The 23,941-nt window shown below is 44.7% G+C and overlaps 1 protein-coding gene across 3 annotated transcripts in view; it reads left to right on the top strand.

The window, feature by feature from the left end:
- The first annotated feature begins 365 nt into the window (after positions 1–365).
- LOC140714204 (carbohydrate sulfotransferase 3) overlaps positions 366–23,941 on the top strand; it is a 99,192-nt gene continuing 75,616 nt past the window's right edge. For all 3 annotated transcript variants that reach the window (XM_073025188.1, XM_073025189.1, XM_073025187.1), the window contains exon 1: positions 366–573. The gene's annotated coding sequence lies outside the window, so the exon portion shown is untranslated. The remainder of the gene's footprint in view (positions 574–23,941) is intronic.

Genomic DNA, 23,941 nt, shown 5'->3' with positions numbered 1-23,941 from the left:
CACTTGGCCCGTCGTGTCTGTGCCCGTAAAGCTATGCTTTTTCGAGGCTTATCAAAGACACGTTCCCGGGTTTTGGAGAAGTGCTGATGAGAGTTTCTGTCTCTGCTGCTCCAGCCTGGTAGCGGCTGCAGACCCCAGGGCGGGGAAGCGAGCTCCCACCCACTTCGCTGGAGAAGATCGGGACCTTTTGGTCGGAGGTGCCCAAAGGATAGTTTTTACTGCTTTGCAGCCGTTTCTGGGTGATGTGGCTGGCCGGAGGCGGGGCTCCCCTCCAACTCCAGGATGCTTCCAACTGTCTCGTCCCAGATTGCCCGAGAGGGGTTGGACCAAGCGACCTCCCGCCGTATTTAATCGCAGCGCCATTGGAAGTGAGGCCAGAACGAGTTTCATTCATTACTTGTTGAGGGGCAGCGAGTGAGTCGGCACGTTCCGTCCCACTGTGGATCTCCTCGTCCGGGACTGCTTCCAGTCGCCACGATGCCTGCGGAAAAGAAGGCTGTCCAAAGCCTTCATCAGCGACGTGGGTTAGCCTGGTGATGTGAAGCCGAGCTCCGTCCGCCTTCACACTTCAAGGTACGCTTTGAAATTCTGTGCATTTACCATACACAGAGATCGGTTCTGGGGAGCACCGTGTTTGCATTGCAGAGACGCTGGCTCCGGATCGATACCCGCCTTGTCTCACACTCTCCGCCGGGCTCCGGAAAATACACAGCGGGGCAGCCGTCTTTTTCGCTGCAAAGCCAAAGTTGCTCGCAACTCTGCCTCGTTCTTTACGGTTCTATTCTTGATTGTAAAGACATTTTTTTCCCATAATGTAGTATGCGGATTTCTCAGTGATTTTTTTTAAATCGTTGGCACTTCAATGCGAAGCTAGTCGGCAGAGTTTACGTTTCCAGTGTGTGTGTGTGTGTGGGGGGGGGGGGGAGTTGGTGGTGGTGGGTGGAAGTTTGTAAAAAAAAGTTAGAAGCTTTCAAAGGGATGCTTTTATTGCAAGGGGGATGGGCTGGGTCGCTCCTATTAATCACACTGGAACACTTAATATCATTTTCTGCATCTTTAAGGGACCATTCTGACCCAGTGCATGGTGCCTCACTCTTTGTGGAACATTGGTTAAAGGTGGAGGAGATGTTCTATAATGCCGCTTTTTTAAAGATCACTTGCTTTTTGCACTGGATGGATTTCCGTGTAGAGGCCAGATTCGTTTGATCTAAGTTGATTTACACCAGCAACGGTTTCCAAATGTAAAGCGCATTGGCTGCGTTGGACTCTGTTTTATGGACTGTTAAACAAACCAGAAACCGTCTGGTTGTCCAGTTCTTTCTTAACGCTTGCTTCCATACTGAGTCAGTTTTCCACGAAATCCCATCCCAGATCTGAATCTGCTCAGAGAAAGCTCTCGGTTCATTCGGCTGTATGTCTCAGCAAGCAGCCAGAGCTGTATATCAGCTCGGATACCCAGTAGAGTTTTAAAGATAGTTCACCAAATGTTAGAAATCGTGGCTCATTTTGTTTGCGGTCAGGACCGGATTGTGATCATTGTTTTCCTGGACTTTTACCAACATTTGTATTTAATGATCATATCAATCTCCGATGAATGGAACGGAGACCCCCGGCAATAGTGTACACTGAAATAAGATGAAATTTAAGTAAAACCAATTTAAGATTAACGTCTGGCGATTTACCGCACGCTCGCTCGGTTGCATATCCGAATCTTGTGTGGGGGGGGGGGGAAGTTTACCACGAGGAGGGAACTTTTGGCAGAATTCCTGACTCTGTGTCGGGAGGGATGGGATCTAAATCGGGGCTTGCGGCGATCAGAGGTGCGTTAACGAATTTTGGCCGAGCCATGCCCGGTGGGAGTGCTCAGAGCCCGGTACTGCACGGGCTCCGGAAATCCATTCAAACCTCCACTGGGCTCAGGGCGATTCCGATTTGGGCTCGTTTATTGTTGATCAGCTTCTGGGGCTTTTCATGGTAAATTATACCAGTATGTGTGTTACTGACAGAGGTGTAGTGGAGAAGTGTTACGCTATTGGTTGATCTTTCGGGTGGGATGTTCAGTATCATTCCGATTCAGGTAAGATTATTTACCTGGGTTGCAATGAAATTTGCTTTAGCTCACAGAGTAAATGATACAGCGAGGAGCACAGAATAACGCATTGTTGTGACAGTTGTCCAGTCTGAAGTGTGTAACAAGTGTTAAAGTGACAGTAATGGAAAACTGAGTGAGATAAAAACTCCTGGTACGGTGTGTGAAAGATGTGATGTGTTTACAAAGCTGATAGCATGGGAAGAAACCAAGTGTTTTTAATCGCAAAATATTTGTAAACAAAGCAGAGGAAACCTTTGCCTACATTCCATTTGCACCACCTCCTGCATATTTATTAATTTGAATTGCAGCGCAGACAGACACTTTGAGCCCCACCGCCCAGTAACTCTCCGATTTAATCCCACGCTGATCAGGAGACAATGGAGAACATACAATACAAACTCCTTAGCGGCGGGAATTGAACCCGGGTCACCTATACTTTAAAGCGTTGTGCTAACCACTACGCTACCATGCCGCCATGAACCAGAGGCCCCAAGATTCGGCCTCTCCTCACAGAAACATCCCTCTATACATTGCACAGAGGGAACTAACAACGGCAGATACTGGTCTGATGTATTTAAAAAAACATACCTGCTCAACAGGTCAGGCATTATCTGTGGAGACAGAAACCAAGTTAATTTTGGGGAGATGGCCTTCCATGTGAACTGTGGCTAAAGCCAGAAACGTATGATTTTAGATTGTAAGACAAGGAGAATGGGCAGGAAGACAAAACAGTGGTTGGGCGCAGAGCAAGAGATTGAATGAAATGTATGGTGGTAGTTCCAGTTTAGAGAGGGTGGTAGAGGTTTGTTAATTCATTTCTCTGGAGGAGGCCTCAGTTGAGGGGGATGAAAGACAACAGGACAGAAAGAAAAGCATACCGCTGGGTCTGTGCAGTCCTGAACACAGGACTGCTATCAGATCTGAGGGAACACAGATTTTTCTGACATTGTTGAAATCAATGGTGATTTTAATGCCAACAGTTGTACCATGTCTCAATGGAAAGGTAGATGCTTAGAGGGCAGTGTGCAGTGGTGCTAATAGAAAGAAAGCGCACAAAGGTTCTGTCACCTAACCAGCACTGAAAAGGACGCCGAAGGCTCCCTTTATTGACTGGAACTGTCACTCTTCTATTAGCTCATACTTTAATACCTTGTATCTTCTTGCCACCTGTGGCAGAATCACTGCCGTCTGGCTAATAAACTTTTCTTCATCAATGAATGTCCCTCTGTTTTGAGGCTGTGTCCTCTGGTTCTTGGGGAGGGAATTCCAAAAGTGGATACAGCTCCTCTCCCCACTATAGGAAACATCCTCTCTACATCCACTCCACTTAGGTCTTTCTAGTCCTAGCACACCCAGTCCAACAGATTTTGTGTTTTAAGCCCCCTTCAATGTGCAATGACAAGAAGGCCGTAAACTGCCCTTTCCCTTTGGAACCTTTGTGTCAACAATATTAGCACATCCCTTGACACACACTTCTAGACCAGGAAGATGTCATCCAGCAGCAGTCAGTCGTAGACACTGTGCACTGGAAGACCAGTGAGTTTTGAGCAGTCTAGAGGGTATCGTCACCATTGTGATAGCCTTGCAATTGGAATTGTTTTTGATTTATTATGATCACGGTACAGTGACCAAGGTACAGTGAAAGGCTTGTCTTGCAGTCATTACACAGCGCATGGAGGTAGTACAAGGTCAAATAATTACAGAATGCAGAAGAAAGTGTAACAACTACAGAGAATATACAGTGCAGGTGAACATTAAGTGGCAAGATTATAATGAACTAGATAGTGAGGTTAAGAGTCCATCTTATTGTACTAGGGAACTAATCAATAGTGTATAACAGCAGTGTAGAAATGGCCCTTGAACCTGTTGGTACATGATTTCATGCTTTTGTATCTTCTGTCTGATGGGGTTTGGAAAAGGTACGTGGGGATGTTTGATTATGCTGGCTACTTTACTGGGACAGCAGAAGTATAGACCGAAATACGGACCTTCCAACAGCAGTTGGTGTTTCATCACAGGGTGAACAGGTGGCTGTCATGCCCTCCGAGTCCAGCAGAGTTGACAGTTCAGGTTGTGGATTATATGCAACTTTCTGTTCAGTTTCGTCTGTAGATGGGCACCACGGTTTTCAGCAGAAATGGTAAATTGTTTCAAGAATCTCAAACACCACAGCCGTTTATGAGTCTAAGCTGTGGCTATTGTTTTTGTCCTATTGCTCGCTTCCTGAGAGCGTTTTCATCAGAGAAATGTCACCATTAACTCGTGTTGGGCTTGAAATTCTGCCCTGTGTTCGTTTAGGAAGAGAGACAACTAACACCGGAATATTACAAAACGTGGCTTTATTGCAGAATTCGTAACTGGCACAGCGAATCCACGGAGTCGCTGGAGAAGGCGTTCTGTTTTCCCCTTACAATCTGCTCTTATTTATACCCCTTTTCCCCCCAGCACAACCCCCCGTTACATATTAGGTAATATCGGGCACTTGTGTCCATCTTATTGGCCCGCAGCCATATGCTCACGAGTTACCTGTTTCTTTTGTTTACTGAATCGCGTGACACTAGTAGTTTCGATGTAGCGGGGTCCCCAGTTTCGCTCCCCCCTCCCTCGCATCCCAGCCTCCTAACATTATGTGTGTTACGTGAGCCACTCCTGACCTGTAATGGCAGTCCCGAATTAACCCCAACACTCCCTCCCTTGGCCTCCCAGAGGCCACATCCCCACATCCCTTACAATCTTTTCCGCGGCGGCCGGGATCAGGCAGAGAGGTGAGCGTCCCCCGGCACTCTTTGGCGTGTCCTCCCTATTTGCTTATCCTGATTTGTCCGACCTAGGGTCACAAAATATGGGTAGGGGTTCCCTAAACATCCGCAATTTTTACAAGTAGCATGCAACATTTCAGAAAACTTATTCAAGAACAGATTCACAATCCCCCCCCTTGCCATGGTCCATTTCAGTCCGTGTCCTCCCATAGCGCGTCCGCTTTCCGGGAGGGCCGTGTCCTCCCCTTCCACCGGGAACAAGGGTGCCTGGTACGCCGCTGGAGGTCCATTCTTTCCAGTCAAGGCTCGATCTATAGTCCGGATGACTAGGGTCCTAATACAGGGTATGCAACAACAACCACACGTGATAAAGATAGCAATTTAAATAGACAGTCCTAGAGCCGACTGTCCCAGAAACGCTCCCCACTTGCCAGAGATCTTATTTAGCCAGTAGAAAATGATGCCAGTTATTGTCCCCCTCCCTTCTTACCTTTTAATGCCCTGTTGGAGACCTCGGCGACAGGGTATGGACCATGCCACCGTTTTCCGTTCCAGGTGAGCTTCCCTGGGCCTCGGAGGAACACTTCCACTCCTACCTTGATGGTGTCCGACCCCTGCGGCTGCTCACTGTTAGTTTATTGAACTCGCACAGTTATCAATTTTACCATATTTCTAAAAACTCTCATATACTCTGTTACTCAACACACAAATGTCTGAGTTTCGGTAACTCGAAATTGAAGTGCTCCATGGCTCCCTAGTACACAGAGAGGATCAAATATGGGACGGTCGCCTTTCAAAACCTGACCTTCGCGTGGGAGATTTCTCCTCTTAACAACCAGTCTAAGGTAGGCGCCGTCAGTATCCCCGTGCACTAAGGTGTACCGCGGAACACTTTCTCTTCTCCTCCTCACTCCTGAGACTTTTATGCCCATCGTGGGCGGCGGGTACCCTCACTCAGAAGACTTTTCCACGGGCGGAGGATCTTCCTAAAAACAGATAAGAGTTAGTACTTACCAGTCACGATTCTGCACCGGGAATGATCTCTCCCAGGGTAATTTGGGGTTGGTGAGGGTCCGTCAGCAGACAAGATCTAACTCAGTGATTTGACTATCTAGTGGAAGTCTTAGATATAACAGGCACTTCCTGACCTTAGTCGAGCTTGCGGCCGCAAGTTGTCTGCTGTCGGACCCGCCAGCCTGTGTTGTCTCTCCCTCCCCACGTCGGGGTCACCAAATGTTGGGCTTGAAATTCTGCCCTGTGTTCGTTTAGGAAGAGAGACAACTAACACCGGAATATTACAAAACGTGGCTTTATTGCAGAATTCGTAACTGGCACAGCGAATCCACGGAGTCGCTGGAGAAGGCGTTCTGTTTTCCCCTTACAATCTGCTCTTATTTATACCCCTTTTCCCCCCAGCACAACCCCCCGTTACATATTAGGTAATATCGGGCACTTGTGTCCATCTTATTGGCCCGCAGCCATATGCTCACGAGTTACCTGTTTCTTTTGTTTACTGAATCGCGTGACACTAGTAGTTTCGATGTAGCGGGGTCCCCAGTTTCGCTCCCCCCTCCCTCGCATCCCAGCCTCCTAACATTATGTGTGTTACGTGAGCCACTCCTGACCTGTAATGGCAGTCCCGAATTAACCCCAACACTCGGTACCCTTTTTATCCTTGGAAAATATTGTGGGAAAGGAAGAACTTGTAGTTTGTACAATTCTTTTAATCTCAGTGTTTCATTTCATAGCCACATCCCACAGCCTGTTTGCGTAGAGCAAGGTTAATAAGCAGGGATGTCTTATTGATCAGATTATCTGTTTTTTTTGTTTGGTAATGCTGACAGCAGAGGAATATTTCCAGGACACAGAGGAGCTGCCAAGCACTTTTAGAATATTCTATATCCCCCTGAGAGATTAGTTTGGGCATTGTTTGATGCCATCTAGAGTGCTGCACAGGTGACAGGATTTACATTTAAGCCCATAATCTTCTAACTCAGAGACAAAAGACTGAGTCGGAGGTGAGGACACTGTTGGTTTGGTCAGTATGTGTGGCCAGTCAAATCTGCATTTTTTGGTTTCACAAATGAGCACTAAGATGACAAGCCCAAAATCTCATGATCTACTTTTCATGTTTACATATTGACTTGAAAATGGTGAAGTAGTAATATATATTGTCGGACAAAACTGACTCTGTCTAGATTCTACAATCTAAAATTGCATGACTAAGCTCATAGTGGGTGAACTGCAGCCTCTTGACTGGGGTGCATTGCCTTCAGAAATGGACTTGCTTGAGTGATTGCTATGGAAAGGATGCTAACCGATTCCCAGTCCCTGTTTTTATTAATTTATTGGATTGTATGTGTTTCCAATAAGCAGCCTATGAATAAGGATAAACGATTATATTCTTGGTTACCTTCTGTACCTTTCGTGTCTTCTAAGGCTGCTACACCATCATTAATCCGTCCTTTTATTTCATCAATCCATCCTTTATTCTATGATTCTTGATTGACGATCAATTACTCTCAGTATTTTGAATGATTCAGTTATTGCACAGATGGGAGTGAATTCCTGATACAACCATCCATTGGGCAAGATTGGATGAGCCAATTGCCAATCTTTCACACCTGGTTCATTTTGATAGTAACACACACAATTCAGCAGGCCAGGCAGCATCTATGGAAATGAATAAACAGTCACTCTTCTTCAGAACTGGAAAGGAAGGGGGAAGACAACAGAATAAAAAGGTGGGGGGAGGGGAAGGAGGACTAGCTAGAAGGTGATAGGTGAAGCCAGGTGGCTAGGAAAGGTAAAGGGTTGGAGAGGAGGGAATCAGATGGAAGAGGAAAGTGGAGAATAGGGGAAAGGGAAGGAGGAGGAGACTTAGGGGGAGGTGATAGGCAGGTGAGAAGAGGTAAGAGGCCAGAGTAGGGAATAGAAGAGGAAGGGGAATTTTTTTTAACTGAATGGAGAAATCGATATACGTGCCATCAGGTTGGAGGCTACCCAGACAGAATATAAGATGTTGCTCCTCTACCCTGAGGGTGGCCTTATCATGGGACATTTCGGAATGGGAATAGGAAGAGGAATTAAAATGTTTGGCCACGGCGAAGTTCCCCTTTTGGCAAATGGAGCTGAGCTGCTTGACGAAGTGGCCTCCCAATTTACCACAGGGCTCACCAATGCAGAGGAGGCTGCATTGGGATCACCGGACACAATAGATAACCGTAGCTGTTTTGCAGGTGTAATGTTGCCTCTCCTGGAAGGACTGTTTGTAGCTCTGAACGGAGGTGAGGGAAGAGGTGAATAGGTAAGTGCAGCACTTTTCCGGGAGAGCGATGAGTGTGGAGAGATGAATAGACAAGGGAATCACAGAGGGAGCGATTTCTGCGGATAGCAGAGAGAGTGGGGGAAAAGTAAAGATCTGCTTGGCGGTAGGATCCTTTTGGAGAAGGTGGATGTTGCAGAGGCTTATGGGTTGGTAGGTGAGGACAAGAGGAATTCTATCACTATTGAGGCAGCAGGAAGATGGAATGAGCATGGATGTTCGGGAAGTGGAGAGATGTGGATGAGGGCAGCATCAGTGGTGGAAGAAGATAAATGCATTCATTGAAGGAGGACTTCTCTTATGTCCTGGAAAGGAAAGCCATATCCTGGGAAGAGTTGTGCTGAAGATGAAGGAACTGAGAAAAGAGAAAAGCATTTTAAAAGGAAACATGGTGGGAAGAGGTGTTGGCAAGATAACCATGGGAATTGGCAGGATTAGAAAAGATGTCAGTCGACATTTTGTCTCCAGAGATAGAGACAGAGAGATCAAGAAAGTGGAAGGAGGTGTCAGAAATGGATTAAGTGAATTTAAGGGCAGGGTAAACATGAGGAAATCTGCAGATGCTGGAAATTCAAACAACACACACAAAATGCTGGTGGAACGCAGCAGGCCAGGCAGCATCTATAAGGAGAAGCACTGTCGACATTTCGGGCCGAGACCCTTCATCAGGACTAACTGAAGGGAAAGATAGTAAGAGATTTGGAAGTAGTGGGGGGAGGGGGAAATGCGAAATGATAGGAGAAGGAGGGGGTGGGATGAAGCTAAGAGCTGGAAAGGTGATTGGCGAAAATGATACAGAGCTGGAGAAGGGAAAGGATCATGGGACGGGAGGCCTCGGGAGAAAGAAAGGGGGAGGGGAGCACCAGAGGGAGATGGAGAACAGGCAAACAACTAAATATGTCAGGGATGGGGTAAGAAGGGGAGGAGGGGCATTAACGGAAGTTAGAGAAATCAATGTTCATGCCATCAGGTTGGAGGCTACCCAGCCGGTATATAAGGTGTTGTTCCTCCAACCTGAGTTTGGATTCATTTTGACAGTAGAGGAGGCCATGGATAGACATATCAGAATGGGAATGGGACGTGGAATTAAAATGTGTGGCCACTGGGAGATCCTACTTTCTCTGGCGGACCGAGCGTAGGTGTTTAGCGAAACGGTCTCCCAGTCTGCGTCGGGTCTCACCAATATATAAAAGGCCACACCGGGAGCACCGGACGCGGTATACCACACCAGCCGACTCACAGGTGAAGTGTTGCCTCACCTGGAAGGACTGTTTGGGGCTCTGAATGGTGGAAGGGCAGGGTGGAAGTTAAGACAAAGTTAATGAAATTGATGAGCTCAGCATGGGTGCATGAAGCAGCACAAATGTAGTTGTCAATGTATTGGAGGAAGAATTGCGAAACATTACCAGGGAAGGTCTGGAACATGGACTGTTCTACGTAGCCAATGTAAATGCAGGCATAGTTGGAGCCTATGAGTGTGCCCATGTCTGGATAAAATGGGAGGAGCCAAAGGAAAAATTGGTGAGGGTGAGGTCTAGTTCTACCAAACTGGGGAGGGTGGTGGTGAAGGGGAACTGTTTGGTTCTTTTTTTGAGAAAGTATTTATTTTGATACATAGCATTTTGATATTCTAATTTATTATGAGCTCAGTCAATTATGTGGAAGTTTTATTCACGTGGATTTCACTGAAGTTGCTGAGATTTGTGCATTTCCTTAATTGCCCCTGAGCTTCAGAGGCAGACATGTTGGTGGGCTTTGAGTTGCATGCAGGTCAGACTGACGATGAGTGGGAAATTACTTATTGATAAATTATATGGTGCAGGTTGTGTTACCAGAGCAGGCAACATGACTTTGCCAATGAGTGATTTATGCTTATTACATCCTGTCTCAATTGCCAAGGAGGTTTGATAAACTATATTGTATTCACAGGGTAGTAGGCAGAGTAGGTTCCAGTCACAGCAGCAGACTCAATAACATAGGGAGTCAAATCAGCTGGGTTGTATTGAATATTTATCCTAATCCTTCTGGTGGGAAACAACTAGATCAATTCGTGTGCTGGATGTCTGTGCCTATTCATTTTTGCTGTTGGTTCCTCAGCCTCATTCGTGTCATATGGAACAGACACTTCACCACTATTGCTTCAGAGCAGATGTATGGTTCATATTGACATCTTTGGCACCAGTTTCACCGCTGCATTGATTTGGTCCTTCTTCATTTGTGTCAGCAGGATTCAGTGGTTAGTGAAGGTGATCAGTGCAGGGGAAGAGACACAGAGAATTGTTCCTCTTATTCCACATTCAGTAGGCAGAGAAAGGACTATCCAAATACTAGAGGTAGTGTGCTGACAGGACTGACTTGGTTTCAGTAGGGAGTGGATCTGGGTTCACTACAATTGCTTGGCAATTGTATTCAGTACAGCTCACCTTGCAGGTGATCTCCCAGGGTTGATGGTATTTGCTGTGCTGGGCAATATTACATTTTCAATGCTAAGGTCCCTGCAGGGTGAGCACAGAGCTTCTCTTGCCTGTAGTAAACAGCCTTTTCATCTTTACACAGTGGCTCAGTACAGATCTATCCTCATAGCCTCATATTCCCATTGGATTTTCAGGAGAGAGGAGAGAGGTGTGCTTAATGGTCCCTTTATACCACAGGTCCAGTTGCAGACCATGACTTTATTTGAAGCAATGCTGTTATCCTGCAGAGTGCAGTCTACACATAGTTGCTGGAATGCTGGCTATGTTTTTAAATCAACAATGGATGTGTCAATAACTTGCAGGCTTGCAGAGACTTTAATGGTGCAAGGTGTCCTGTTTCACCTTGGAGGATATTATCAAACAAACTTTGAATCTGTGCTACAGAAGGTGCAATTATGAAAAGTGACCAAAAGTTTGATCAAGTTATAAGGGGTTTAGCAAGGGAATTCCAGAGCTTGGCCACCAGAAGGTATAGCTGCCTGTGGTGGAATGATTAGGTTCTTGGGAGTGCAGGAGTCAAGAAACCACAGAGAATGAATGCCTTATAGCCTGTGCCAGAATAGTGACAGAATAAGGCAGAATAATGTAGAGTGTTTGGGTGCATGCGTGGGGTGGTGGTGGTGCAAGGGATACAGGGAGATGCCTACAGACCAGAAAGCAAGAATGAGAATGCTAAAGTGTCATTGATTAGTTATCCTGGAGTGGTACAGTGTGGAAAGAGGCCTCTTTATCCCAACATCTCCATGCTGACCAATGTATGCTAATCCCATTTGACTATGTTTGGCTTACACCTCTTTAAACTTTTCCGTCACGTGTACCTCTCCATATGTCTTAAACCTGACAATAGTAGCCACCTCTACCACTTCCTCTGGTAGTTTGTTATAACCCCCTCTAAAAAACCTGCCCCTTTGAAATCTTTCCCCTTAATTCTATGCCCTCTAGTTTCAGACTCCCCTACCCTGGGAAAATCTATCATACCTACCCACCCCCGTGATCTTATAAAATCATTACTCAAGCCCTCCAGATCTGGAAACATCATTTTGAATAATTTCGTACTCTCTCTAGTTTAATCATATCTTTCCTACAGAGTGGCATTCAGAACTACACCAACGTCTTGTACAGCTGTAACATGACATCCCAATTCTTATATTAAATGTCAGGAGTGGAGGTACTGTAGCTCGATGAGGGTAGAGAGGCGGGTGATAGAAAGTTTGAAGAGCATTAGGATCAATGGGTACAAGCCATCTCAATATAGTGTTTCTGGAAAATGTACATGCTCGTATGAGCACCGGTGGTCACGGAGATTTCAGGAGTGGAGTAGTTGAGGGGAGCAGTGACCAATGATACATAGAGATGGATGTGAATGGGATTTATGATGTGGATCAGAAATCAAGGCTTGGCTCAGTGTTGACTGGGGTGAGTGGGTGTGAATGATCTCAGATGGTGATAGGGAGGCTTACAGGAGTGAGATGGATCGGCTGGTTGAGTGGTTTCACAACAACAACCACACACTCAGCAACAGTAAGACCGAAGAATTAACCAGACTTCAGGAAGGAGAAGTCAAGAGAAAGTAACTTTATTTCTCTTGTTACGGATTCAGCAACAATAAATATATGAGTGAGGCAGGGGTTTTTATAACAAATAAAACATTTATTAAACACTGAAAAACAAACCCCCAAAAGTAAACAAATCACTAACGTAACTGGAAATCAGCTGCTGTGCGGCAGCTTAAACAGTTCTTAAAGCAATGTTGCAAAAACAGTTCTTCAAAGTAGTACTGTTAAAGTTCAAAATGCTTACAGTCCATTAAAGGGAGAGACTTTTTAAGACGATTTAAATTCTCTTTCACGTCGTGTTGCTGCGGTTCCCAGTCGAACTACTTTTCCCACGAAGAATTTATGAAGATGGAAAATGAAACGGCTTAAAGGCACTGACCTTTCCTTTACAAAACTGTTCCCAATCCTTTCTGCTATTCACAGGGATTAACACGGGGACAGTCAACGAATTCCTTCCGAATGAGGATCAAACAAGGTCGAACCTGTTTCACCGTTGAAATCGACTTTCCTCGATCTTTTAACTCCCGAACTCCGATCTTCACTCTCCACTGATTTTTAACTAGCAGTATTATAAAGAAACTGCTGGCAATGACCTTTTAAACTTTAGGCATTAAATAAAACTCCATCTTTCAACTAAACTGCGTCATAACATTAAATCACGCAGTGGCATGAATCAACATGGCAAATCCAGCCATGAACTGCCCCTCCTCACAGGGAGGGGTCCTCCTTTTATACCCTGTAAAAAAAAACCTGTCATGACCTCTACTGGTGGGAAAATGATGTCACTCCACCATCACAAGACCATTACCTCAAGTCCATTATAGCTTCAACACCTGTCACGTGACAAGTACACCACTGTCACGTGTCACGGGTACGTAACACTCTGCACTAAACAACAGACTTCAAGTTATATAAGATGATGATAATAAACCTGATTCTGATATCTGTTGGAGTTCTGGGACCTGGAATGAGGTCAAAGGCAAGGTTGAAGAAGGTGGGCAATATTGGAGAATTTCTCAAAATACAGTGATAAAATTCCATGTAGTCTTTGTTTATACAACACACACACAAAATGCTGGTGGAACACAGCAGGCCAGGCAGCATCTATAAGGAGAAGCGCTGTCGACGTTTCGGGCTGAGACGTCGACAATGCTTCTCACTATAGATGCTGCCTGGCCTGCTGTGTTCCACCAGCATTTTGTGTGTGTTGTTGTTTGAATTTCCAGCATCTGTAGATTTCCTCGTGTTGAGTCTTTGTTTATTATGCTTTTAAAACAAAAATAGGAAGTGTTGGGGAGGGGGCTGCCAGAGCCCTAGTGGCTTAGATCCCTGTCTGGTTACAGTGTCCCAAACAAGGCTGAATGAGTCAATGGGTAGGAATGGCGGAGACAACAGACTGTCCTCTCATATCTTTGTGGTATGGTCACAAGAAATTTCTTCTCATGCAACTTGATGTCAGGAAGCAGTAAAAATATCGGAGCCCAGGGAGAAGGAAGCATAGCAGCCCCTCGGGTAGTACTGGTGCTTCATAATTGCAGTGATCCAGGTTCAATCCCGACACCTGGTGTTGTCTGTGTGGAATTTGCACTTTCTCCCTGTGATAGTGTGGGTTTCTTCCCACATCCCAACGAGGTGCTAGTTGTTTAATTGGCCACTGTGAGCTACGTCTAGTGTAGATCAGAGAATTTGGATGGGGAAAGTTGATGGGCACATATGGACAGACAAATTACAGAGAAATGTGGGAAATTTGTGGTATTCGTCAGAGAGCCAGGAGGAACTGTATGGGCCAAATGGCCTACTTTGCATCATATGGAAGTGCAAGCGTAATATGAAAGGGGTGGGGGAGCTAGTGACAAGATAGGCTGAGCATTCACATGGATCATGGGATGATATCACAGAATGGGACTTTGCAACAGGGTGAAAGCATTTCCTTGGTGACTCCAGGGGTAATGGGGCGGGTTTGAGGATAGGGATGTCTTGCCATAAGAAGTTAAACCTAGGGCCCATCTTGGATCGATGTGAAGTATCCCACTGAACGTTTCAAAGAACAGATGAGTTCTTCACCAATTAAATTGTGGCTGCATTTCCTTTATTAAAATAGTGATAGCAATGAGAGCCCTTAGAGACTACTGTTCACTAGGATAATGATTAAACACTTACATAACGAGCAAATAAATTTAGAAAAAAAACCTTTTGCTTTTGCTCTCCCTGCCATGCTCAGGTAGTTTTAGGTAATTCAAATATTGTGTCTGGCTGCCAGAAGATCTTTAAACCAATCCTTCACCCTGACTTCTCCCTTTTAATCCACGTTAAAGCTCTTTTTCTCGCCCCTTCATGCTCCAACTTGTATTTATTTATTTACTGACATGCATTTTGGAGTAGACCTGTCTGGCCCTTCAGATCAAGTTGCCTAGCAACCCCTGATTTAATCCTAGCCCTAATTATGAGACAATTTACAATGGTCCGTTAACCTACTAACCAGAACCAGTACTTCTTTGGATTGTGGGAGGAAACCGGAGCACCTGGAGGAAGCCAACGTGGTCATGGAGAGAACGTCCAAACTCCTTATCGTGGGAATTGAACCCAGGTCGCCAGTACTGTAAAGCGTTGAGCTAACCACTATGCTACCATGCCACCCCTTATTTTTGAGGGGAGAGGGGTTGTGGATATTTTACTCTTGGGGCTAGTTTTCATTTTGGTGGTGTTTGGGCAATTTTACGGCCAGATTTTTAATGACTGAAAACCAGTTACAGGGTGGTTTGCTTGTTGAGTAGGAGCCAAGAGGGATGGAGTTCCATTGGATATGTGAACCACTTCCGGCTGTGGCATTTCTGTACAGTCAGAATATTTAACAAACAAACAAATCCGTTCTGTAACATGTCATCATGTTCAATGTAGAAGGTTTAAAGACCGCAATGTTAAATTTGAGAGTCAAGATTCATTTATTGTCAAAGAATGCATAAATTATACAACCTTGAGATTTGCTTTTTCAAAGGTAGCCACACAGCAAGAAACCCTAAAGAACCCAATTAAAGAAACAAAAAAAATTTAAAAAATAAAAGACCAACCCTTGATGCACAAGTGAAAAAAAATACAAATCGTGCAAACAATTGAAGTGAACAGCATTCCGAACCAAAAATGCATTTTTCAGTGGAAAGAGGAGCGATACAACGGGGAATATACAGAGAGAATTATTGCTGGTGGAGTGCAGTGGATGGTAAAGAATGCTACAAAGGTTAAGTTCAGGAGTGGTTAACTTGTTGGAGAATTAGGCTGTCCATTTCCATAGCACCAGTATTCTCATTTCTGTTGCATTCCTTTATTACTTGTGTGAAACTTTGGCAAGGCAGTGCTGTACAGTGGGAACATTAGCACAACAGTCATCTTATGTAGCCTGAGAAGTCAGTACTTTCATGCAGTATTGAATCTGGTGAAAGATTTTTGATTTATTTGCATCCAGAGGAATTCTTGTTTCTAACATTTTCCCCTGTAACATCTGTCTGAATTTTTACAGCAAGCCATTTTGTCATTTTGCGTTTTAGTTTGGAGGGCAAGGAAGTTTGGGTTTGAAACAAAACATTCATGAGATTCAATTAACCTTTGCCTGTGAGACATACATTTTCTCTCTTGCAGCTGTGCTTTATTAATAAAGCTCAGTTCTAATCATTCATCGCAGTCACTATGGCAAAGACTTTTACTAGAGATTCTAAGTTTTTCATTTGCAAGTTTACACAATTTTTGTACTGTTTAAAAAAACTGGCAGAACATTTCCTAAATGCTATAACTTCCTGTAATGGATCAAAAGATAGCAATCTGCACTTTAATTTGTTTGTTGTTCTTTGCTTATAGATTAGATACATTGTGAAAATTTGAAGCTAAGAGAATTTTTTGTCAATCTTTTGTGTGCAGTACAGAGGAAAAACTAGCTTGAGAGTTTCTTTTTGTTATTAATTCTCATCTTGACGATTGTTAAATTGTAAAACGTGATAAGTTAATGCCCTTTTCTCCATGATCATAACTTTATAGGAAATGTTTAACTAATATTAAACTAGCTCATTCTGGCTGGAGGGACATAAATCAAACCAGCCTCCAATTGCCACTGAATCTGGAACATGGACGTGGGGTGGGTGATACAGCAAGTCGTTAGGTTGATAGAAAAGCATAATTCTGAGGCTCATTTTCGGTTGGAGAAGAGGAGGTTCACTTTATGTCTGCAGGCATCATTTAGTGAGTTCACAGTAAGGCAATTCTCCAGGGACAACTGATTACAATCGGAAAAATTCAGCTCAATGGAGATGCAAATTGATCTGAAATGAGTTTTAAACTTAAAGCATACTATGCAGAAATAAGTAGTAATGCACCCTTTACATCAGTGCAATATACTTTATGCTCAGCATACTTAAGGAACTAAAAAATCATCAATATCATGAAAGATGAAGTATCTGAAAAAGTTAGAGGACTAACACCAGGCAGATTCCCTGGGCCTGAAAATTTGCATCCTATAGTTCTAACATGAATGACTGCAGAATTACTGGGAGAATTAGGATGCTCTTTTAAAATCTCCTTGATACTAGAGCTGACCCGGCAGCTCACAGGGTAGCAAATATAACATGCAATTCAGAGAAACAGATAAAATGAAGGGCTGGATGCCAACTGGTCTGTTGTCAGACCAGATACATTAACTGGGCACTTAGAAAACTGTAACATGATTTAATATGTTTGTATATAGGGAATTGTGTTTTTTAAAAATGTAATCAAAAGGGTGACAATTGGATGGAGCATTTCAGGATTTATGAGGTTTCAAAAAGGTTATTGTCTAAAATATGAGCTCACTGATTTAGGATAGTGCATCAGCATGGGGAGCAGATAGGGTAAAGAAGAACAAGCATATTGGAGTATAGTAGAGTCATTTTGGATTAACAGACTGTTCTGCAGGGGTACAAAGGGGCCTCTATGCTGATCTCTGCTGTAGGAGGACATTGCCAGGTAGACAGAGCAGATGCATCTGTGGAAATTTCTGGCCCACAACTGCTTAGAGCGACAGAGGAGCATTTGGGATAGTGTAGAGAGTTTTGAGGCCATGCGTCAGGGGCACAAAAGCTCTCCAGCCATCCGAAGAAGCATGCCTCCCTCAAAACTGAGGCAGGCACCTCCTGTCGCAGAGTCTGTGGTTCCCACATTAGCCTCATCATCCACCTCGGATCCCTACAAAGGCAAGTGAAAGCAAGTTATCATGAATCTGCAAGAACTGCTTGAGAAGAAGACAAAATGGATCAGCCCTTGGCCCTGAACTATTCACCAGCTGTGTTAATGATTGTGGGTTGCCAATGATGTAAAGTACAATGGGAAAGTAAGCAGAGAGGAGGATTCAGTGTTACAGAGGTGTTAAGGGCATGGTAGTCAGATTTAGACCACAAAATAAGACAGCGTGATTTTGTACACAGTGGTAAAGTGAATACTCTTGAAACAGTGATAAGACTTGGTGTACAGAGAGATCTGGCTTTATTGGTTTCTGATGCTTGGAGATAGCTACAGCAAACAATTAGGAAGGTTATGTACAGCATGAGACCTAATGTGAGTTTAAGGATGTATGTCTCAGATTGGACAGGGTTTTTGTGAAATGGCGCATTTGCCATTTTTATTTCTTTATCCACAATTCCGAGGAGTCACTGGATTGCTTGAAAGGAGAGAGAGTTAAAAGAAGTGAGCAGGGGCAGTTAGCACATTTTGCGTCCCACAGTCCCAAGGCAATATTGGGTTGCGCATAATTAGGCACTTGGCTCGGACCAATAAAGAAAAGTTAGGTTTAAGTGGAGGGGCTGTTGTGGGAGTGGCCCAGTGTTGGAATGGGGGCTTGAGGGCTTGGTGAGGAGAGGCTAGGCCATTGGCAGATTTTTTTTGTTATTTATTCTTACGTTATTTCTAATTGCACAGTTAGAGTTGTGGGGACGTCAGAGAGAACACTGGTATACTCCATTTATGGGATGTGGGAAGGTAGGGAGACCTCCAGTGTCCCTGATAACTACACATGCAAGAAGTGCATCCAGCAGCAGTTTCTAACAAACCACGGTCAGGAGTTGGGGCTGGAACTGGATGCATTCTGGATCATTTGGGAGGCTGAGGGGTTCATAGGACAGGATATATAGGGAGGCAGTTCCACCCAAGGTGCAAAACACAAGTAACTGGGTGAATGTCAGGAGGGGGAAAGGGTCTGGGCAACCAGTACAGAGTACACCTGTGGCTGTTCCCCTCAACAACAATTATACCATTTTGGATACTGTTGGTGGGCATGATCTAGCAGAGGACAACAACAGTAGTCAGGGCTCTGACACTGAGTCTGTCTCTGTGGCTAAGAAGGGAAGGAGGGAGGAGGTGAGCTGTAGTGCTAGGGTAGTGGTCACCAACCTCTTTAAGCCCAAGATCCCCTACCTCGGCCTTAGTGAAAGGCAAGATCGACCCCAGATCAATTAGTTACACGCATGCGCACCGAGGCAGAAAAGACAGGAAGTAAAACCCCGCAACCCGGAAGTAGAAATAATGTATAAACACCAGGGGTACCCACCCTTTTTTTACACCGCGGACCGATTTAATATTGACAGTGTTCTTGTGGACTGGCCGACGGGGGCTGGGGGGGTGGGTGGTGTTAAACACGACCGGAATACAGCGATACTCGAAGCAGGTTCCTTATGTCCAGTCTATTCTGCAATTTAGTTTTCGCGGCTCTCGGCACTTAGCTTCTGTCCTGCTTGCTCATGTTTTTTCCGCTCGCAAAACTCAACGGGTTTGTCTTTAAGTGCAGGGTGCTTGGACTCAAGGTACTGAAGCAGTTTTGAGGGCTTCATTGCCTCATTAGACAGCCTCCCGGCCCGAACTAAAGCCTCCCGCCTGCTGCCTGCTGCCAGCCGCCTTGGCCAGGTGTGACTGGTCGTGGGTGGGGTGAGAGGACAAGTTAAGGGCTGGAGGTCCCCATGCTGGGGCCGCAGCAGTCGCAGTCCGGAGAGAGCGACCAAGGGAGCGAGGAGTGCGGCAGGATGCGTGCCCGCCCCCCTTGTAGGATCTATCGGCCGACAAAAGTTTGTTTCAGTAGATTGCAGTGCGGTAGCTGCTCTGCTAATTATGAAACCCTGAGCCCGAATTAGGTCGTCTGCGAATATTTTAGCACTGGATTCTCACAAACATTCGGTGTGCTAAACAGGTTTAGAGACAGCGCCCATCTGTCTGCGCTCCAGGCCGGTACCAACGGCACTTCCCGCCGGTCGCGCAAGGCCAACCAGTGATCCCTGGCGCGAGGGTATCACGGCGTTTAGGCGACTGATGACCTCGCGTGGGTTCAAATTCAACAGTGGGCTGACAGGGAATGAGGAAAGGTGCAGCTGACTCCTATCGTTTCCTCACGGCCCGGTGGTTGGGGACCACTGAAGTACACTGTAGTGCGGGGGGGCTACACGCATGCGCACTGGGCAGGAAGAATGGAACTAAAACCCCGCAACCTGGAAACAATCTCTCAACAGTATTTGTGTATTTATTTTTCATTTTTTTTCGGGATCTACTGGGAAAGTCTCAAAGATCGACCAGTCAATCGTGATAGGCGGGTTGACAACCACTATGCTAGGGGATTCATTGGTCAGGGGACCAGAAAGGAGATTCTTTTGACGAGAATGAGATTCCTAAATTGTTTGTTGCCTCCCAGGTGCCAGAGTCAGAGTCATCTCCGATCAAGTCCACAGTATTCTTAAGTCGGAGGCTGAACTGCCAGTGGTCATGGTCATGGTCCACTGACATAGGTAGGAGAGGTGGCGAGGTTCTGCAAAGTGAGTTCAGGGAGTTAGATGATAAGTTAAAGAACAGGATCTCCAGGGCTGTGATCTCATGATTGCTACCTGTGCTACATGCTAGTGGCACCAGAAATAGGACAGACATTTAGTTTAACATGTGGCTAAAGAGTTGGTGCTGGAGGGAAAGCTTCAGATTTTTGGATCATTGAGTTTGTGTCCAGGGAAGGTGAGATTTGAACAGAAGCGATGGTTTGCACCTGAACTGGAGGGGACTACTATTCTAATGGGAAGGTTTGTTAATGTTGTGGGGGGAGGGTGAGAGGGGTGGGATGTGATTTAAACTACAGTTGCAGGGGGATGGAAACAAGTGTGCCAGAACAAATAGCGGAGAGGTAATGGGGAAAGATGTTGCTAAATCTACATACCAAGTCAGGAATAAAAAGGCTGAGCATGGTGGGCTATTGTTCTAAGTTGCATATATTTCAATGCTTGGACTATTGTAGGAAAGGCAGATGAACTTAGGGCATGGAATTATGACATCATAGTCATTAGTGAGACTTGGTTGCAGGAGGGACAAGATTGGCAGCTCAATGTTCTGGGATTCCATTGTTTTAGATGTAATAGAACAGGAGCATTTAAAGGGGGAGGGGAGACATTACTAGTCAGGGAAATTGTCACAGAAATGTTCAGTCAGGACAGACTGGAAAGCTCATTTAGTGGGGAACAAGAAAAGTATGATCATGTTAATGGGATTATATTATAGAGCACCAACTGTCCATGGGATTTGGAGGAGCAAATTTGTAGCAAAATCGCTGATTGTTGTATGAGACATAAGGTTGTGACAGTTGGTGATTTTAACTTTCCATTTACTGACTGGGATTCCCGTACTGTAAAAGGGATGGATGGGAAAGAATATGTTAAATGTGTTCAGGAAAGTTTCCTTAATCAATACATGGAAGTTCCGACTGGAGAGTGTACGGCACTAGATTTCCTGTTTGAAAATGAGTCAGAGCAGGGGATAGAAGAGTTGTCAGGGAACACTTTGCAACTAGTGATCATAATACTATTAGTTTGAAGATAAGTATGGAAAAGGATAAGTCTGATCTTTGGGTTGAGATTCTAAATTGGAGATAGGCTAATTTTGATGGTGTCAGAAAGGATCTAGCAAGTGTGGATTGGGACAGAGTGCTTTCTAGCAAAGGTACGCTTGGTAATTGGGGGTCATTCAAAAGTGAAATTTTGAGAGTACCAAGCTTGTATGTGCCCGACAGGATAAAAGGTAAGGATAACAGATTTAGGGAACCTTGCTTTTCAAGGGATGTTGAAGCATTGGTTCAGGAAAAGAAGGTGCAGAGCAGGTATAGGCATTCAGGGCCAAATGAAGTGCTTGAGGAGTATAGGAGATGTAAGAGAACATTTAACAAGGAAATCAGGAAGGCTAAAGGACAGGGTGAAGGAGATTTTGCAGATATATTTTGAGCAAAAGGATAGTAGCAAGCAAAAATTATCCTCTGTACGATCAGAGAAGTAATCAATGAGTGGAGCTGAAAGATATGGGTGTGGTCTTAAATGGAATTTTTGCAATCATATTTATTTGGGAGATGGACGTCCATAGAAGTGTGGCAATGCAGCAGCAAGGTCATGGACCCTGTACAGATTACAGAGGAGGATGTGCTTGATGTCTTAAGGGATTGAGGGTGGATAAATCCCAAGACCTGACAAGGTGTTCCCTCGGATACTGTGGGAAACTAGTGCAGAAATTGCAGGAGCCCTAGCAGAGATATTTAAAACATCATTAGCCATGGGTGAAGTGCCAGGGTGCTAATATTGTTCCAGCATTTAAGAAATCTTAGGCCAGTGAGCCTGACATCAGTAATGGGAAAGTTATTGGAAGGTATTCTAAGGGATCGAATATTTTAGTATTTGGATAGACATGGACTAATTAAAGATATTTTTATTCATGCCTGGACTGAGTCACTGCAGGCATGTCTTAGTCAGTCCCTGGTTGTCCTTGTTTGTGATGAGCTATTGTCTTTAGCTGTTGTGGTTAGTTTGGAAACGTGCTTCCGGGGTAAGTTGGGTGAAGTGTTCCAGCATTTGGACCTAGCAACAAGAAAACAGTGAACAGTACATATTGTTACGGATCTTCCAACTAGGGAATTTCCATGCTCCTGTTGTCCTTATGCTTTTAAATGGTAGACACTGTGGTCTTTGGCGTGGAGAAGGGGAATGGTTAGAATGGAGTTGTGTTCTTTGGAGGTGCTTTCTGTGAAGCTTGGCTATTTCTCCCAGTGCATTTCTATTTCTATTTCCAAGGAGATGGTGGTGGACTTTAGGAGATCTAGGCCTCATATGGAGCCAGTGATCATTAATGGAGAATGTGTGGAGCTGGTTAAGACCTACAAGTATCTGGGAGTACAGTTAGACGAGAAGCTAGACTGGACTGCCAACACAGATGCCTTGTGCAGGAAGGCACAGAGTCGAATGTACTTCCTAAGAAGGTTGGCGTCATTCAATGTCTGTAGTGAGATGCTGAAGATGTTCTATAGGTCAGTTGTGGAGAGCGCCCTCTTCTTTGTGGTGGCGTGTTGGGGAGGAAGCATTAAGAAGAGGGACGCCTCACGTCTTAATAAGCTGGTAAGGAAGGCGGGCTCTGTCGTGGGCAAAGTACTGGAGAGTTTAACATCGGTAGCTGAGCGAAGGGCGCTGAGTAGGCTACGGTCAATTATGGATAACTCTGAACATCCTCTACATAGCACCATCCAGAGACAGAGAAGCAGTTTCAGCGACAGGTTACTATCGATGCAATGCTCCTCAGACAGGATGAAGAGGTCAATACTCCCCAATGCCATTAGGCTTTACAATTCTACCGCCAGGACTTAAGAACTTTTTAAAGTTATTATTAATGCTTTTTGAGATGGTGATTTAGATGCATATCATATTTTTTTTACTGAGTTAAGTATTGTATGTAATTAGTTTTGCTACAACAAGTGTATGGGACATTGGAAAAAAGTTGAATTTCCCCATGGGGATGAATAAAGTATCTATCTATCTATCTATAGGTGGTCCACATAGCAGCCATAGTGGTGATGAAAGGGAGTGGTTAGATTGGAGTTTAGTTGCTGATTACTGAGGCAGCGTGGATCGTGTTGAGTTTATATGGTGTTGATGGAACTCTGCTCACTGAGGCAAGTATGCCATCACTACACTAACCTGTGTATTGGTGGAACGTCTTTAGCGAGCTAAAAGTGAGACTCACAGCAGTGCACCCTGTCTCTGAACTACTTTTGTAGCCCCAGTGTTGTGACCGTCCAGATAGATTGAGGGATGCACTCAAACTCGGTGTAGCCACCGCAAGGGCCCGGTGGGGAAGGACCACAGTCTAGGGTTCTTCTCCCGCGGGAGTTGAGGGGTAGGGGGGTTGGGGGTATACAATCGAATGTAAATACGAAAGAACAGAATGCCATGTGGATGGCAAAAAATTTGAATTTTGAAAATGTAAAGACAGTAATGGTAACAACTGTAAAGAATTGAAAGGCATTGAATTGTTATTGTATATAATTTTATTTTTGAATAAAGTATATTTTGTTTAATTAAAAAAAAAATCACCCAGGATGCTGGAGCTGGGTGACACTGAGTTGACATTGGAAGGACTCAGCCTTGTTGGAGAGGGTCATAATTAGAATGTCTGTGTTGTGAATGCTATATGGCGCTGAAGGGTAACCAAAGCAAATGATTTAGGACAGTGAGTGGAGGGAACTATCTCGGAATATCATAAGCCAAAGAAGAGGATAGAAGTGGACACCTGACTTTGATTTCCCCCACCTGCTGTCCTAAACTCTACTGGTGTTGAACTCTAGTCCCAACAGCATCTGTCCCATCCCTAACCTCTTGTTCAATGTCTAACACTGGATGAGCAAATTATTCTACATAAGCAATATTGAGAAGGCTGAAGCCATT

The sequence above is a fragment of the Hemitrygon akajei genome, chromosome 21, assembly GCF_048418815.1.
Source record: "Hemitrygon akajei chromosome 21, sHemAka1.3, whole genome shotgun sequence".
Lineage (NCBI taxonomy): Eukaryota > Metazoa > Chordata > Chondrichthyes > Myliobatiformes > Dasyatidae > Hemitrygon > Hemitrygon akajei.
This window is presented reverse-complemented; position numbering and strand designations above follow the sequence as displayed.